The sequence below is a fragment of the Ambystoma mexicanum genome, chromosome 9 (assembly GCF_040938575.1).
Source record: "Ambystoma mexicanum isolate Mex_15411 chromosome 9, UKY_AmexF1_1, whole genome shotgun sequence".
In the NCBI taxonomy this organism is placed as follows: Eukaryota; Metazoa; Chordata; class Amphibia; order Caudata; family Ambystomatidae; genus Ambystoma; species Ambystoma mexicanum.
This window is the reverse complement of record NC_090931.1, coordinates 1,182,493,648-1,182,513,491: the sequence shown is the minus strand read 5'-3', so window position 1 is coordinate 1,182,513,491 and position 19,844 is coordinate 1,182,493,648.

Genomic DNA, 19,844 nt, shown 5'->3' with positions numbered 1-19,844 from the left:
AAACAAAGTGTCTCCAAACATATTTTGCCTCACTTGTGTCTCTGCTGTGTTTAATTTCTCGTGAATGTACACTAGTTGTACTTGGGATTTATACAAAGTGTGTCCACAACACATGCAAACAATGTCAGGTTGTTCAAGAGATGACAACTCAAACATTGCAATACTTTGTTTATACTGTTGAAAATCCAGATCCTTTAAAAGCATAGGATCATCATTTACACTTCCTGTAAGTGTTCCATCTTTGTACACATACAGGCCGATTCATGGAATGAATGTGCGCTGAAAATATCCACGCAAGCGCGCGAAAGTGTGCGAATCGCAGCGCAAGTGCGAAAATCGCAGCGAAACCCGCGCACAGTGATGCATGGAAGTCCGTGCGCATGTAAATCCGTGGATGTGCACTAAAATCCTTTGTGGAGCACCAGGGCGCACACGGCATCAAACAGCGTGCGCTAAGCACACAGCAAAAGCGCACTTAGCGCAGCGCACACAACAAAAGTAGGCGCAACACGGGGTGTAACACGCGGAATGGGGAACAACGCGTGAACATGTGGGCGTTACGGGGGAAGTACAGGAGGCAAATGCGCGGAACGCCCACACGCGTGCCTACAACACATATTCATGGAATCGAACAGGGCTAACGCGTGCACCAAAAAAGACGCGCTCATCCGGAAACACGTACGCCAGCAGGAAGCAGGCGTACATGGACCTGCGCAGCATAAAAGTGCACGCAAACAACAAACAAGCTCAGACGCTACGATGAATATACCGTTCCTCGCAGCAGTGGTCATGGGATACCGCAGGAGGAGGAGGAGGATAGTCAGGGCCAGAATTTTTACACCCAGAACTAGCCTTTTTGGGATGCCTGATGATCAGGTGTATGGGAGGCACAGGTTTCCACCTCACATAATACTCGACCTGGTGAGTGAGTGGGAGGATGACCTCACATCACCCACCCTGTGCTCCCAAGCACTGAGCCCCTTGGAAAAGGTTTTCAATGTACTGCACTTCTTGGCTACTGGGTCCTTTCAGCGGACAAGTGCCATAGTGGGGGGGGTGTCACAGGCCACGCAGTCACGCTGCCTACACCAGGTCTTGGCAATCATGACTGCACGCCCCTCAGTCCGCAGGCACATATACCTGCCCAGTACACCTGCAGAAAGGCCGGCTGCCGTCCAGGATTTTTATGGGGTGGCACACTTCCCCAAAGTGCTAGGTGCTATTGATTGCACCCATGTGGCTCTACGTCTTCCCAGGGCATCAGAGCATATTTATAAAAACCGCAAGCACTGGCATTCCATCAAAGTGCAGGTAGTATGTGATGCCAAGGGAATCATCACCTCAGTATATGCCAACTGTCCAGGGTCCACCCATGACAGTTTCATATACAGAATGTCAACCCTAAACCGGGACCTAGAAGCTGGGCGGCATGGCGATACATGGCTGCTTGGTGAGTATAAATGCCACTGCACAGGCATGCATGTCAGATACTGAGTAATGTCGCAACCCCACTAATGATACCCATTATCACCTCCCCAGGGGACAGTGCCTACCCTCTGAGCACCCACATGATGACGCCAATTCGGAACCCCACCACACCACATGAGGTAAGATACAACACAGCCGATATTGCAACCCGTTGCATAGTGGAGCGCACATTCGGAGTGCTCAAGACATGCTTTCTCTCCCTTGACCATTCTGGGGGGCAGCTGCTATACGCTCCCCCAGTAGAGTGCAGGATCATAGTGGCAGCATGTGTCCTGCACAACGTTGCAACACACCGGGGCCTGCCGGTGGACATGTTGGTGCCCCCACATCCCCAACCACATGCAAGGCTGCTGCGCATGGAATGGGAAAGGACACGTGGTGAGGTCAGCCCGTGCGCAGCTGGTGGCTAATTACTTCACCTAAAATCACCCATCTGTGGAGTGCACACAGCCCTGGCACATACCAGCTGACAATCACTGATGATGACATAAGGGACAGTCAACTGTCACAACCATACCAGCTTGAGATTGGTCACCTGGAAGTGTTACATTGTGTGCATCCTACCTACCCAAAGACAACCAATGCTGTGTCATTAAAAGACATAAATTCATGTTGCATGAATGACTACCCCCTAGCAAAATACAACATGAAAATAGCGCCATGTCACCCAACACCTCCCCATCTCCGCCACCCAACACACCATGGCATGTCATGCAACGTGAAAGCAAACAAAGCAATGCACAAGACCTGACACAAGTGTCACAAAGTGCACTGTCCCAAATGGAAACAGCCCACAGACAATATGCTCCCAGTTATCAATAACAAACAGCACACATGACCAAATACTTACCACCAACACAATACATCAACACAGCATGAAACATTGCAAAAACATGACAGTACAAAGTCAAAGTAGTGGTAGTCTTACAACCTGAATAAGCCAGCACATCGACCCCTTCCAACTGCAGAGTGTTGCTGCCACGCAAATGTGTCAGTGTACTGCATACAACATGAACTCCATCTGCAAAGGAGGCGGCCTTGTGAAGACATGAAGAAGGTACCTGCACATTTTGAGGAAGACATGGATACACAATACACCATGCAGTGTTCAATACAATAACAATACCCACTAGGGATGTCCACACAGTATTGACTACAGACTGCCCACACAGCTCATGGGAGCCCAATGTCACTGTGTAAGTCACTGTCACTTGGTCACACCCTTTGCAAACCCATGGAAACGGGAAGCAGGAGGGGTGTGTGTGTCATGAACCCAAGCATCTAACCCAAACTCAGGAGAAGCCTGCATGTGCCCAGACGGAATACACAGTGGATGCCCACGGGAGCCACACAAGGCAACACACTGTAAAAAAAAAAAGAAAATCAAAAATGACCAAGTGGGGGTCAGGGGGCGGAGGCCACCCAGAAGGTTCGAGGACAGGGTGCACGCCAACACCCACCTGCGTGGATGTTGGAAAAAAAATACCTCTAGGGGCTCATGGCTATGCCATTGTGGGAGCACTGCTGTCGGTCTCTTCACCCTCTGCTGCTGCATCACGAGATGGTGGTGCAATGGGAGGCAGCCCACGCAAAGCCCTGGTATGGTCCTCCATGGCAGCAAGCATGCGGGTCTGGAAGGTCTGATTCTGGAGGATGATAGTGTGTAGCTCCCCAAGCAGCATCTCATGGGTTGCCTGCATTTCTGCACGCATGGCCTCGCGTGATGTCCGGATCTCCTCACGGGTTGCCTGCAGCTCAGCTGAGAGCGAACGTGTGAGCTGCACCAGCTGCTGTTCTGCCCTAAAATTTCGGGAAGCCTCACGTTCAAGCAGAGTATCCCTGATGTTATGGAGTTCTACCCTCAGGGCTTCCCTGTGGCCCTGTGACTCTATTGATATGGCTTTGCGCAGAGTCTCCAGTGCCGCCCGTCAGTCCCTGTTGGACGCCAACATGTCTTCCCTGTTTGATTGGCAAATGGAGTCTGTTGCCTGCTATTGTTGCTCCATCTGCCTTTCAGGGGGGATAAGGGAAGTGGCCACTCTCTCCATTGCCTGAGCCATCATTTCAACTGATGCTGCCTGTTGGGTTGCCATACCGTACATGGAGTTTTCCCATACAGTATTGCCTGGTGGCGCACGGCCACCGCGTCTGCGGGCACCACACCTGTTTGGGGCAAGGCGATCTGCACCTTGCTGTGCTTGCACTGCCTGAGGCTGCAGGACTGCATTCCCCCTCTGATCTGCTGGCCCAGGAACAGGATCAGATGTTTTGGAGTGTGACCATGCATCCGTAACCGCCAAAGGCGGACCTACTAACACTGACATCTCCATAGAGGGTTTGACCCCTGGTGCAGGTGGGTTGGACAGAACAGAATCCCTGCCAGAAGCACTCACCTGCGACAGCACATAAGTCTCATCATCCGATTCAGCACCTGAATAGAGGTCTGGGGAGGTGCACCCAGAGGCCCCCCTGTACAGTATGGTCCGCAGTAACAAAGGGTTTTCACCCACCACCACACCACGTCCTCCACTGGTGCTCGGTCGTGGCTGAGATCCCTCCTGGATCTGCACCATCTCCTCAACCTCACCAGCATCAAGTGCGTCATCACCTGCAAAAACATGAAATACAACAAATGCAAACAGGCATGAGCACCATAGCACACACATATGCCTGACAAGACAGAGATTCTGTACATGATTTACACATGTCCCACATTACTATAACCCTTGCATGCATGCACTCTCAATGAGTTGGAAGTGGAGGCAAAAAGCAGACACTGAGGACACCAAGATGGAAAAGCAACACACTTGCTGTATGGTGGGTAGAACTGGCATAACACATTAGCCTTTGAGTGGCATGTACAATACACATACATGACACATGCCAGCACACAGATGGCATGTAGCATAGCCATGGTACATTAGACAACTACACTGATATGTCAGTGAATGAGTACTGTCACCCATCCATGTGAGATGGACATAATGAGATGAAAAATGCTAAATAGTTTGGCAAAAGATGCATGTGCCACACACTGCAACACATCCAGTGTAAAATAATACAGTGATTGTAGGCAGATGTACACATCAATGGTTGGTCCCTTTAACATGACAGCAAACAACTAACATGTTCCACATTCAAACAGGCCCCAAAAATGTATGTGAGCAGGCCAATACTCAATCAGCCTGAATGGTCTAATCATTCACGTTACAAGGCAACAAATGTGGGCCAATGTGGGGTGTAATGAATGACAGAAGCATGTTACATATGAGGCATTAGGGCTGAAAAATGTGTAGCAAAAATGGGAGAATTGAAACAATCAGCCAGAATGAACAGTGAAAAAATCTGAACAATGTTGTTGCAAGATGACAGGTCAAGGGCAACTGCAGTAATGTGGCGATAATTGGCTACTGTGGGCAGAAGGGATACTGTCATACCCAAATCCAAGGCACGTGAATGTATTGGAGGAAGCACATGGGTGACCCATACCACTCTGGAGTACACACCCTCACCTGGCACTCAATCAGAACCCGTCACCCAAACAACATACACATGGATTACACACACATGCATGGGCACTCACTGGACAATGCGTCGTAATCAGGTAGGTCTCCCACGCCTTGGATCTGTTCCTCTGTGACAAAGGTTCCAGCAACAGACTCATGTTCAGTTAGTTGGTTGTCCTCTGGTGGAGACCCACCGCCAGTCACCAGAGTAGAGGCATGATTTGAAGCCAGCTTGTTCTTTGCTCTGCGTTTCAGGTCATTCCACCGCTTGTAGCAAGCATCAGCTGTGTGCCTCACAAATCCAAGGGCACTAATGTGGTCCGCGATGGTCTGCCAGTGTGCCCTACGTTGACCAGGTGTGGTCTTGCACCCTGCAGTCACCACCATTTCTCGACTATGTTCCGACACATAGGCCACAAGTGCATCAAGTTCGGCGTCATTAAAGCTAAGCTTCCTCGACGTGCCGGAGTGTGTAGCTGTGTCTTGGGTCTCAGCCTGTAGTGCCAGAGCACCCTTCTTTTTCTTTTTCAAAGGTGGTGCGGATCCTGAGTGGCTTACGCCGCTCTGATCAGTAGGGGCAGAAGCGCCGGTGGACTGTGTACTAGGAGTGTGTGAAGGCACAATGACCATAGGTCTTGGTGCAGGCATTGGCTGCAGGGTGATGTTGGCAGGGGCAACGTCGGTCTGATGGACCTGGACCGACACTGTCCCACTGGGAGACTCAGAGCTGGGGTGGATAGAGCTGCAGCTGCCCCTGCAGCCTCCCCAACCTGCCTACTTGGGGCATCAGATGACATGGCAGCCCCAGATCCACGTGGCCTGGTGACAACAACTTGCACCGCCACACGTGGCTTAGACTTGCTGACCTGGAAGTCAGCCTGGGAGTCTTCCTGTTTCGGTTCAGGGGCCACAATGGGCCGGTCCAACAAGGGCTGAGCTGGGATGGTGTCAGCTACGTTTCCCACAACCATGGGGGGGGCATGGGTGTCCCTGATTGGTCCTCCACACATGGGGGTCTAGGGGCACCCTGCAAATCCTGGTCACGTTCCCCTACCGCGCCCAGCATGCCCACCTTTTGAAGGTCAGCCACCTTTACCTCCCTTATCGCTTGGTCACCTCCCAACCATGGCACTGATGTTGTTGTGCGTATGGGAGTAGAAGTAAACTATTGTCCTGGGCAATTGGGGGTGAAAGGGGTAGAGTACTAGATGGAATTCGTACCCTAGTGCTCTAGCAAGGCTGTCTGTGACCCATGTGGGAAGATGACAGGTCACGCAACGCACAGGCACCCCGAAAACAAAAATGAACGTGTACGCATCCCCTCGTAGACCACGTGCGCTTAAAAATGAACGCGCACTACGCTGTGGCACCCAGAAACACAAAAATAGGCGTACGCATAATACACGCAGCCTACAATGACCTCTGAAGGGGTACACGACACAGGGGGCAAGCACAGTTGGTAAATACGTGCACGACTCACTGTATGCCTGCAAAAAGAACGTGAAAAAGACGCACGTGTGCACGTTGGCAACACCCCTGCCAAAAGAAGAATTGTACGCTGTCTGAGGAAACAGGACAAAAGAAGAAGTGAACGCTGTTTGAAGAAACAGGGCCAACCAAAAAATAGAACGCTGTCAGAGGTAACAGGGAGTACGAACTTGAAACGCTGTGAAGTAATCGCGTGTGAACCGACAAGAAGTACAAAATTCACCCACTCGCTCTCCACGAAAAGCATGTACAAGTAAATGGCATCCTACACATACCTTTTAAACCGGCCCACACGTACAACGTCACTTACGCGTGTACGTGCTAAGGCCCTATCCTCCAATTAAACGAGCTGACACTCGGACGTGCAGTTTTTTCACGTGTACGATGAACATGCACCCGTGTTGAGGGAAACGCCCTTGCGCGTCACGTCACAGGCATGCTTACGCGCTAAAGGGCCTTTGGTCCAATGAATTCACGTACATGCGGTGTATTCACATGCTGATTCACTATGCACCCGTCACGAGGGAAACACCCGCGCGCGTAACATCACAGACGCACGTAGGCCCTTTCCTCGGATTACACACAGACGTGCAAGATTTTCATGTGCCAAATCACTCCGTATCAAGCTGGCCACGCAACAACACACGGAAGACCACGCTCCTGCCCAGAAGGCCGAATTACTGCCCCCCAGAGCCCCGAGCACGCTCCCACCTGCCAGCCATCTGCTGCTGCCTGCCTGCCTGCCTGCTGCCCACGTGCCCTGCCCTGCACGTCAGCCAGGGTTCCAGTTGCTGTGTCCACCCCTGCTGGAACAGAAGACTCCCAACTGGGATACCATTGCTACACAGCCCAGCCCCAGGACCCAGTTGCCCACCCACGCCTGCCTCGGGTGTCGCCATGTTGGGGCAAACACCATCTGAGACCACAGGCGACCCCCAGCTAGAGAGGCAGAGGGCCACCAGCTTCAGTGTGAAGGAAGTTGGTGTCCTGGTGGAGCATGTCCTGGGGCATTTTGATGCCCTCTTCGGAACATCACACGCCAACAAGGAAGGACGGGGGAGGATCTGGGATGACGTAGTGGTTGCCATCAACGCGGAGGCGGTGGCAACCCACGACATCAAGCATATCAAGAAGTGCTGGGAGGACTTCAGGTCCAGGAGCCTCTACAAGGCCCGGCGCCTCGCGGAGGGGGACAGGGTCAGCATGAGTGACATCCAGATGAGGGTCCTGGAATGCGTATGCCCAGCGCTCCACACCCAGATCCTTCGGAGGAAGACCTGTCTGGAGTTGAGCCGTAAGTGGCCAAGCATTGGTGTGTGAGACAGGCCATGTTGCAGTGTGCTGGTAGTCTGATACTTGCCTGTATGTGTGACATAGGCCATGTATGGATGTGTGTGTGCAGGGACATCATGGTCATGCATGTGAGACCAGTAATGTGTGAACCACATGGTTGGTGCATGTGTTGCAATGCAACATGGGGAGCTGTATGCCAAATTCACATCTGTATTAATGGTTTATTAAAATAAAGTTATTAAACCATTACAGTAAATTTGCACACAGGCTACACTCAATATTTCTTAAAATAAAAATGTACAGGACTATTTCTTTAAAAACAATGTTTTATTAGCCGCAGCTACGATTGACACAATGGAATAGGCTCACAGGTCCCATATACAGATGTTGTAGCAGTGGAAACTGTCATTAGACCCGCAGCTACCAGGAAGGATGTGATTGGTTAAAATGCAGCCGCTGTTAAATGCAGAAACGACTGGAGTTTTTACACACGGCTATGACGAAGGATTGCCACAGCTATAATAAAATACATAGACAAATGTGCTTCTTTTTAACACACACTATATTAAAAGGACTTATTAAGGATTATTATCCATTTATACAGTATGTGTTTTATTTTCTGCTTTTATAACTGAAAATATGGCCCAGAAAAGTACTGTTTTGGGGTGAGGGAAGAAAGAAGAAAGAGCTTTGAAGGGAAAACCATTTGGATTCACACAAAGGGTAAAAAAGGAACATTTATTTTTCTTTGCATCACGTGTTTTGTAATTTTTTTTGTGTCTATATTTGTATATTTTTTAAAAGGGGATAAAAAATGGCCACTTAAAAAATATGTTTTTTCCTAGCGGCGGCAATTGGCCTGGTGTTCTAAAATGGCCCTTCCCCTACCATCAAGGGTGGCATCTCCCACCAAAATCCAGTTGTGACGTATTTTACACATTGGCTGGCAGTCCCGTAGATCGAAAGCAAGAAGGATGGGTAGAGGTTGGGTGGTGGTTGGTCATAAAAACAAGAAAGAGAAGTGAAAGGCAGTGCTGCAGAGGTCATTTTGGCCGGCACATTCAAGCATGCAGATTGTGGACCATGCACTCTCACCTTGTGCTGAAAATTGGTCTTTCTGTGGGGTTCCTCCATATCATCCCAATGGAGCAAGAAACAGTGTTTGGTCAAAGTCGAGGTTTCTAAACTTTGAGATGGCGTATTGGAAGGTCCCCTTTACAACCCCATCCCACAAAGAATACACTGCACTTCCTCAATCTCCTTCTTACTGCATTTCTCCCTGACTCAAGAATACTGCCAGCTATCAGCAACAGTTTTCTGGGCACATTGCTTCTTCCGTGGGGGTAAGACAGGACACACTCACACAACGTCTTCAGCACTGCTTTTCCCAGACATACTTATTAACAATGATGAGATAGACACTGATCTGACAGATAAGGAAACTGAAAAGATTATACAAATAGATCTTTCAGTACTGTTAAAAGCAATTTAATCATCAATACAAAAATACATACAGTTATCAATACATAGTATTCTAAAACAAAAAAAAGCAATGTACTATCAAGTAGTCATGTCATTTACATTCTCCACACGAGTGGCCTGGGCAACGCAATATACACAAATGTAGATCAGTTTTTCCACATGGTTTTCTTTTGGTTTGTTGTGTATCAGAATGGGAAGTCATACACAAGCCTATTGCTCGTCTTTGTTTTTTGACACTGTGTACTAAAATACTGTTTGTGGTCTCAACATGTTTCAGTTCAGTTTATCACCCAGATGTTTAACAGAGCATGGTGTGCTGTGGTGTATGAACAAACGTTGTTTTTCAACAAATATTCTTGACCCGTCAGGTAAACAAAAATATAAATAGTGTAAGCTATTACTGCTATATTTCTATTCTTACTCCTAATTTGAGCTAGAAACCTATGGGCTGATAGATTACTTGCATTGGTTTCTTGAGGGCGATAACACTGTAATCAGTGGTAGTCGGGACTCTGTTGTGTCCTTTTCGGTGCCTGATCAGGGAAAAGGCACAGGGATGTGCTTTTACTGTCGCTTAAGTAAGTCACCCAGGGTTAACAACCCAATACTACAACAGGAACCTATAATTAGTATTGCTTTCGGAGCGGTAGTACCCACCTAGAATGTTTCTCGTGGGTTCTATATCAGCGGTATGTGGCACAGCAGCAGTGGTGCTAATTGGTATGGTTTTGGGGAGCGTGCTCCTTTACACTCATCTGGTTTTCTTTCTTCGGGACAGGTTATTGGGAAATCCTGCTGGAGGTGGAGTACAGAGGACAATTGCATTTCTTATATTTCTTTGACTGGTATCAAATGGTCTTGGATATTACCAGTGTATGTGGGCAAGGATTGTACTCCTACCTTATGATTATTGGTGCATACGTTAGTGCTGCCGGGGGGCATGCATCCTTATAAGATCACTGTGAATGGCTCACCTCGGCGCGTCTGTAAACACAAAGTCCTGTAGAAATGACATGAGGCTGGTTTCAGCGTGCGTTGTCAGGGTAACTATGAACACCAAAAGCTAGGTTATGTAGCGACTGTGAAAGGACTCTGTTTCTGATTGTCTCTCACCTCATTGGGGATTCGGCTTCATGCGTGTGTGCATCTTCTTGAGTTCGAGATCTTTATCTTTGCTCGAAGCGTCCAGTAGGCAGGGCAGGCATGGCTGCCGCAGCGTTTTACTAGTCGTGTAAGCAGGCAGTTAGCATTGTTTGCTAGGAAACTGCTCGTAATTGAGGACATTTCTTTTTTAGGTTTTAAGTGGCATAGTCCTTTTTGTCATGTCTATTTTTCATTTCATAATATGTTCCTCCCAGTTCAGACATTTTCTAACATGTCTTAACATGGCAGCAGAAGCAGTGACCATGTCATTTCAGTGCCAAAGCTATCCCCTTGTAAAAATAATGCGCGATGAAGAAAAGGCAGACAGTTGGAGATATTTTATGTTCGAGGAGCACCACTCTCTCAATGAATGTTCAAGATCTGTAAAAAGAAACTATGCCAGCGACCATCGAATGTCCCATCTCAGACTTAGAGAGCATCCGTCCTCATTCAACACCTCATGAGAGGAACTGGAATGATGTGGATGACGAATACAGAAAGGCCAATAAGTGACACAAAATTCAAGCTCATGGACCAAACTATGACCAAGAATACCAGCAACCACCATGGCAACCTCTGGACTAACAACCTCCACTGGGCCCCAACCTCCCCCACTGCTGCCGACACCGGATCTAAATGATTGCAAGATAATGTACAAACAATGCCCCGACTGGATCATGGTGGGAGATACCTCCCTACATGGCTTGGAACGGGCCGTTTCTGAACACCAAGCCCACTGACTCTAGAATGTATTTTAGTGCCAATTTACTTTAGCGCCTTTTTATCATTTCTTTTAAAAACACAACCTACAAAAACAAAATAAATGTTACCTTTTTTATACCCATTGTTACACCCTAATGTTCATCCCAAACACCTTCCATCGTCTCCCTCTCATCCAAAACAGGCCTTTTCAGGGTCAATCTCCAAGTTATAAAAATAGACAAAATACAACACAAACTACACTAAAAGATCACAAACATCTTACGTGATCTAATTAATGCAGTATGTGTTGCTAAAATGGATTTCCCACAATTTATTTTTAAAGCTGAGAGCATGGGTACAATGAGTTTTATTGTTGTCCTTGTGGCTATCTAGGACCCCTTTGCAGCCTGTGAATTGTTGCATATAGGTATGGGGCATTTAAATTGGTGTTATTGTAGCCATGAGCATGATCTCCAGTCATTGCTGAGCTAAAACGTGCATTAGGCATTGCCGTATTGTTGGATTGTGTGGTAGCAATAGTTATGAATTTATGATTAAAAAATATATGTATCTTTACATGGTACAACGTCCCTTCATCGCCTGCTTTTTCATCCACAGGCTTTTAAACGTGCACATTACATTGAATGTGCTCATCAGATTTTTTAGGGGGGGGGGGGTGAGAAAGGGCAAATAAGGGTTTGGGTGGGTGGGCAATAGCAAAGAATAAGTGTGGGTGGGTGGTTTGGGGGGACCCCCCAAAACAAAAAAAAACATGAGCACCTTCGATGGAATGTGCACGTTTAAAAGCCTGCGGATGAAAAAGCAGGCAATGCAATGACATGGAACCCTTTACATGTGTGCACCATAAGCTAATACTAAACCCTAAGGAAAGTATGTTAAGAATATACAACAAGGTTAATGTCGACATATATAGCAGAATTTCAATTTTAATATTCTGACTGTTAGTGAACAAAAACAAGTGGCTAGATATGTGATGTCATTTTAGCAGTGTTAGCAACGCACGGTGGTGGTGCGTGGTATGGTTGCTTAGCTTACTATAACTGGGGAATTTCTGGGGTTTTTCAATTTTACTTGTAACCATAACGTCCCATTAACAACATTTTTTCACTCAAATTCATAGGTGTTTATTAGTGCAACTTAGCCATCGTCCCATTAACAAAACATTTTCACAGAATTTCATAGGTTTTTACTAGTGCAACTTAACCATAATGTCCCTTTAACAAAGTTAGTTCACTCAATTTACCAGTGGACCCTAATTTGCTACAACTTCCTAAAATAATACTTACCCACAATATAGCCACATTTTAGACCACTGTACAATGTTTTAACTGTGGGAAAACCCGCCTTCTAACTACACTTCTATACAGTTTTCACAACTTTTTCCACTGTTTTTGTGTTTGTGGGTGTTGCGAACTTCTGACGTCACCGCTGACAGTGTCACGTGACCTTGTGTGCATGCAGCACTTTACAAACGAGTCTGTGCTTCGTTAACAGTTTGAAACTGCATTTCCATCTGATATAGGAAGTTTTAAACAGAAAATGTACCCTTGCACAACTCCTACACTTATTTTTACTATTTATCCATTTGCAATTTAGGATACAGCTGATGCTTGGAAGAATATTAGCAGCTACTTGTCTTCAAAAATGGCATCATCTATTGCCATCCCTCCTCCCAAGGCGACAAAACCACAACTACAACCAGTTGGAGGGCCTAGACAATGGAAGAAGCGTACTAATTCAGAAAACAAAAAGAGGACCAGGAACATGAAAATGAAGTAGAGGAAATGTCTTCCTCCAGCACCCAAAGAGAACGTGGGTGTGGCAGTCCTTTACCACCATTGGGGGTGTAACAAAGGCTAAAGTTACACAAGTAAAAAGCACTGAGTGCAATGTTGTACTCAGTCGCAGACAACCTTGGCAGTACTCTTAAGCAAACACTTCCATGCACCGTCACACCGAATCCAACCACTGCAATGCTCAGAGAAAGGCTGTTCCTTTCTAGGGAAATAGTAGGCTTTCTTCCTGAAACTCATATTCCTCAACTAATACTGCCACCACACAGGCTACTCCTATTGGGCACAAGATCCAACCAGCTACCTTGCAAGCCATAAAAGAGGCTGTTGATCCAGATCATTCGAAGACAACTGTACTCTGTATATACTGCAACACACCACTCTGCAGGGGGATCAGTTTCGAAGTGGTTCTAGGCTGAAATCAAGGAACATGATAAACACTGCACCCTAGCTTAGATTTAATGCACATCCAACAACTTCCCCTGTTTACCTGCCCCTCCATAACTGTGCTTGCAGCCCCTTCCTTTACTTCCCTTCCAGCTTACATCTGGGCCTCTGCTGCAAAAAACAAGTCAAAATTAAAAAAAAAGCAAAAAAGGTTCTTTTCACTGTTAAAAAATAGAAGTAACAAAATATAAGCTTATAGACTCCAACATTTTGATCAAAACTGCTTCATCGAATTTATGAGTGTTGTAGGGGGAATGGGAGAAGGCATGAGAGCTGAGGAGGACATTAGGGGATGAGTGGAGGTGGCATTCATGTAGGGGTCAATTGGTGAGAGCTTGGGAGTGCAGGCTAACATTTCATTTTGTTAGTTTTCTGAATAGCCGCGGCTAAAAATAAAACAACTTTATGATGTTTTTCTATATCTGCATGTTTACAGTGTGCATGCATGTTGGCGCATTAACGTATCTCATCAGTTGATTGGCTGCTGTTCTATACATGGCTATATGAAAATCTGCAGGTATTTAGCCATACTTTTTCTATGCAATAGTCATTTTATTTGTGTTTCTGAGATTATGTCCTCATGTTTACCCTTGTCTTATTTGAAATGTTAAATGTTGGCAAGGTTTGTTTTTGTTTTCGTTAAAAATGTGCGGTATCCACAGCTACAAAAGAATGTTTATAGCCGTGGCTTTCAAAGATGATTGGGGGTTGAAAACGTGTTCTTTGTGTTTCAATGTTTGTATTAGTTGGTGTTACTCTTTTACTTGTGTGTTTGTCTGTGATAGGTTGCATTAGAAATGCATCATCCATTTTAGTACTTTGCTTACTTTATGATAATCTTTTAGTAGTATTGATTTTTGAAAGTATAAAAGCCATCATTTTGTCAATGTTTCTCATTTTGATTGCAGAACTCAAACTGTAGACACGCAGAGTGTGTGGCTGATGTTAAAGTGTTATTACATATTTACATATTTACATTATTTGCACATTATTTGCAGTGTTGTGTGTGTCAGCTAAACAACCATTGCTATCAGATGGCATTTATTGACATTAAAAAAACAAGGGGGGATATGGGACTTTCTCCACTACCGGTCTATAACCCAGGTTAGAGTTTCAACCAGAGTTTCTAGCTCACTATCCTTTCACAGAAGAGAAATGTCCACTACATATCAGTCTTTGTCCTGCCCAAGGGCAGTCCAGCACCGAAATGCCTGGCAATTCTCTTCTGAACAAGAGTACCAACATCAACCCCAGACACATTTTTTTCAGCCTGGTAGGGCCTCATCAGTGAGGTGGAGCTGTGCCTCTCAGAACAGTGAGCAATGGTTCCACATCTGGATTACCCTAGTAACTTAGGGTGAAAACCCAAAAGCTACTTAATATGAAAAAACAATGTTAGTGCTGCTTGCACACCTATGCATTGTTAGTGTTTTACTGAGATGCTCTTAAATATAGCCATCATTGTTCATACACCTATGCATTAGCCATGTTGTATGCTAGCAACACGTTTTTATGAGCACCGTTATCAGATTACATGTAGTGCCAAGATAGTACATCTGCTCTCACCAGTTTTCACTTATCAGTATTGTAGAAATGTTGTGATTACTTGTAAATAAGGTACAAATGGTGGGGCCCCTTATTAATCTGTGCATTCTTTTTACTTTTTTACTTTGACTAAAATTCTGCTAAAATAATATATTTTTAAAAGAACAGCATTAATACATTCAACTATTTCCCTTTTTCTACGCAGGTTACTGGGGGTAAATATTGTTTGCTTCCACTTGTTCAAAGCTTTCACTGCTCCTCCACCATTAAGTACCTCCAGCAGTCTGCAGTTTTGTCCTGGGAGGAAAATGTAAAAAAAATCAAAAAAGACACAAGAAATAGCACCATGCCACTGAAAATTAAAATATTTTCAAAAAGAATATAATTAACAAATAATAATTTGACATCTTTCTCTGAGGTTAAAGGTTTAGTTGCTTGAACTTCACCTACAATTTCTTTGGAAAAAGATGGCATGTGCCACTCTGAACCAATTGTAACATGTGTAGCACAAAACTTAGCACTGCTTCAGTTCCTTATACAATTCCACACTGTTTCACCAATCTGAACCACATTTTTCAAAGTTACCTGTTAGGAACCTCCAGCCATTACTATCTACATGATATTTGGACACCCCACCCTTTTCCCCGGCTTTCAGCACCTTCACACCTGACACAGTTGCCTGAAATCATCAATACATCAATGTGGTCGTAGAGGACTGGTCCGGACACAAGGAGCACAACTTAAGGACCAGGCTCTAGGATGCACGATTTCTAAGAAATGTGCACCCCAATGTACTGCAATGAACTGCACCATACCAGAAGGTCCCAGTGTGCAGCAGCACAGCAACTCTTGCCTCCCCCAATGTTTGCTCTGAGGTATGTCAGCCAGCCCCAATGCACCCATTTTCAGTGCAGTTTACTTCAGGGTGCAAAGTACATCAAGCGATAAGCAAATCGGAATAGCAACCTAAAGGATCAGTGTTATCATGTCTGTCTACAGAACATGTTTTGAGAACAGGTAGTTCTGCTAGTAGTGTATATATCTTAAAACATAACTTACAAAGACTACAGAATACATACATACACACATATGTAAATAATGTTTATATTTTTGAAAAAGATTTATAGCTGCAGCTATGTAACAAGCGATTCAATTAGGCGACCGACACATGCAGATCATTGCAGCAAAAACTGGAGGGTGTAACCGTGGCTATAACAGTGCCAATCATTGCATGGCCTGCATATTTGTGGCTATCCACAGGATCACGTGTAATTGCGGCTGTACACAGGCCAATGGTATTCCATATATTTTGGTGGATTGAATAACTGCGGCTACCTGACATTTTGATCAAAACTGCATCATAGATACGACAAGTATTTTAGGGGTGTGGGAGAGGGCAGGGGAGGTGTGGAGTCCATCAGGGGTCTAGGGGGAACAGACAGAGATGTTGGGGGCATTTGGTGAGTGCAGGAAAGCATTTGTTTCACAGTTTCTTTTTACAGATAGGCACCTCTATGAAACACATAACCTCAGAGTGTTGCTATGCCCGCGGGTACACAGCAGGCAGCCAGGAACATGTAGGCCCATTAACATATCTCATCAGTTGATTGGCTGCTGCTGTAAATGCAGCTATATGAATAGTCTCGAGTATTAAGCCACAAATGTCTCTGAAATAATCAAATTATGTTGTGGATGCTAGACCACACAATTGTACTTGTGTTTCTGACTCCATGTCTACCATTGTCTAATTTGAACTTTTAAAGTTAGAAGTGACTGTTTTTGAGTTAGTAAAATATGTACGTGTATCCGCAGCTAAAGGCGCTCCAAGACATTCAGGTAGAATTAGCCCATGCTAGAAAAGAATCTGATCATTTAAAATCCCAGGTACAAAGTTTGGTCACCCAGAGGACTCTGTTAAAGAGGGCTAGAGCAATGGGAGCCTCCTCAAGCCAGAATTCTACGGTAATTGCCCAACCTCCTAGTAGTGTACCCTTGGTAGTGCCAGAACGCTTTTCAGAGGATCCTAGAAAATACATGATGTTCCTTACCCAATGTAGACTACATTTTTTGTGCAAATCCACAGCGTTCGAGACAATTCAGGCTAGGACAGCTTTTGTAATTTCTTATTTGACAGGAGATGCAGCAGCATGGGCTATGCCATTGGTACCGAAAGATGATCCTCTGTTATATAACTGGGATGGGTTCTTGGATCACCGCATGAATGAGAGGAAAGGTGATAAAAAGGTGATAAAAAGAGACCGGAAGCAGCGCCATTTGTGCGATTATACAAGAGTAGAGGAGGAAGGACAAGTGAAGCTGATCCAATGCAGATTGGAAGTGTAAGAGGACCATTGTCAGCGGCAGAGAGGGAATAATGTAAGGTTAATAAGTTGTGTTTGTATTGTGGGCTAGCAGGGCATTTTATACATACCTGTCCCAATACTCATCAGAAGAGTGGCGAGAAGAGTGCGAAGGATGCGGGAAAAGAGTTGGGACGGTTTTAGGGGGAACACAGGTGTCAGGCCCATTTGAGGTAAGATTCCCCAGATGGATTGCAAATACAGTGGGGGGTAAAACTTCTCACGTATACATTCTGGTGACGTTATGTTTTGCTTTGACTAAACAGGAGGTCATGGCGATGGTGGATTCGGGCGCTACAGGTAATTTTGTGCACATTACACCTGCTGCACAGTTAGGATTACCTGTAGTGGATAAGCAAAAGGTAGAAGGAGTACAGTCGGTAGATGGTTCCCCATTAGTATCAGGACCCATATGGAAACAGACTGAGAAATTGGAAATGATATGTGTAGGTGGTCATCAAGAGGAAATTACATTTGATTTAATAGCAGCACCTTAGTTCGGTTTGATTTTTGTGGATGCCGTGGTTGAAATTGCATAACCCCCGGATTGAATGGGAACAGCAGACAGTGGGGTTTGATGAGCAAAGGTGTCAGAAACACATACTACCAGAAGTAGGCCCCGAAGCATTGTTAATTGAGAAAGGAGCAGGGGGTCAGGTGGTGGGAGCAGTGGGAGAGGGAATTCCCTCACAATACATGGAGTTTAATAAAGTTTTTTGACAAAAGAGTGGATGAGCAGTTGCTCCCTCATCGGACCTATGATTGTGTTATTGAATTAGAAGAAAGAACAAAATTACCCTGCAGTAGAATTTATGCTCTCACGGAAAAGGAAAATGAGCATCTATGAGAGTATCTTGATGAGATGTTGTCTAAGGGATTTATTAGACACTCTACTTCTCCAGTTTCTTCACCATTATTTTTTGTTCCCAGGAAAGAAGGGACATTACACACATGCATTGACTATTGTGACTATTGTGCATTAAACAAGGTAACCATAAAGAACAGATTTCCCTTGCCTTTGATTTCTGTCCTATTCAATCAAGTAAAGGCTGCAAGAATCTATACTGAGTTGGATTTAAGGGGCGCTTACCATCTGGTATGAGTAAAAGAGGGAGATGAGTGGAAAACTGCATTCAGGACCAAGTTTGGATTATTTGAATATCTCGTGATGCCGTTTGGTTTATGTAATGCTCCCACAGCTTTTCAGTTTTTTTATGCAAGAGGTATTGCATGAGTTCATTTATGTTTTTTGTCATTGTCTACATTGACAACATTTTGATTTATTCAGATTCCCCAGAGCAACATGTAGCACATGTAAGGTCAGTGTTGAAGAGATTACAGGAATTTCAATTGTGTGTGAAGTTAGAGAAATGTGTGTTCCATTTGAGACAAAGTGGAGTTGTTGGGATTTATACTAACACAGGTATTGTGATGGATCCAAAAAAGGTTCAGGCTGTGATGGACTGGTCTTCCCCACAGTGCATAAAAGACATACAATCCTTCTTAGGGTTTGCCAATTTCTATAGGCGCTTTATCAGAAACTTCTCTAAGATTGTCACTCCCATTATGCAACTACTAAAACTGGTGGTGCGGTTTATGTGGAGTGCGGAGGCAGAGAAAGCTATCCAGCAATTGAAGGTTGCCTTCACTACTGCCCCTGTGTTAAGACATCCTAATACAGAAAGAGCGTTTCAGGTGGAGACGAATGCTAGTAATGTTGCAGTAGGAGCTATTTTATCACAGAAAGATGAGAAGGGAATATGGTAACCAGTGGCATTTTATTCTAAGAAGCTGTCGGGTTGTGAACAAAATTATTCCATCACTGATAAAGAATTGTTGGCTCTTTTGGTTAGCATTCCTTGAGTGGAGACACTATTTACTGGGGGCAAGGCATCAGGTATTGGTGGTAACTGATCACAAGAATTTGCAGTACTTCAAAATGGCACAATCCCTTAGCCCTAGACAGTTACGATGGTCTCAGTATTTCAATGAATTTGATTTTATGGTTACATTCAGACCGGGTAGTAAGAATGGAAAAGCGGATGCTTTATCCAGGCAACAAATTTCGCCAGAAAGAATTATTGGTGCTATTACAAAGCCATTCATTGAGCAGGTAAAGAAAGCGTTACCATTCAGACACTTGCAAAAGTGGCGGAAAAGTCATCTGGCACGAACAGTACGGGAAGGATTGCCCTATCATCAGGGTAGATTGTATTTACCAACTATGGAATTACCGAATAAAGCTCTATACTGGTGCCATAAGTCTCCATTAACAGGACATGCAGGTCTGAGACAAATGCAAAATATGTTAGAAAAATATTTTTGGTAGCCCACATTAAGACAAGCTATGGGGACTTATCTGGGTTTGTGTGAGAATTGTGCACAAAACAAGGCAGAGCATGTGAAGAAAAGAGGGTGGCTACAACTGTTACCAACCCCTGTTAAACCATGGACTCTATGGATTTTATTACGGATTTGCCTCCTGATAATCAATTTGATACCATTTGGGTAGTGGTGGACTTCTTGTCTAAACTAAACACGCCCACTTTGTTCCATGTGTGGGAATACCAGGGGCA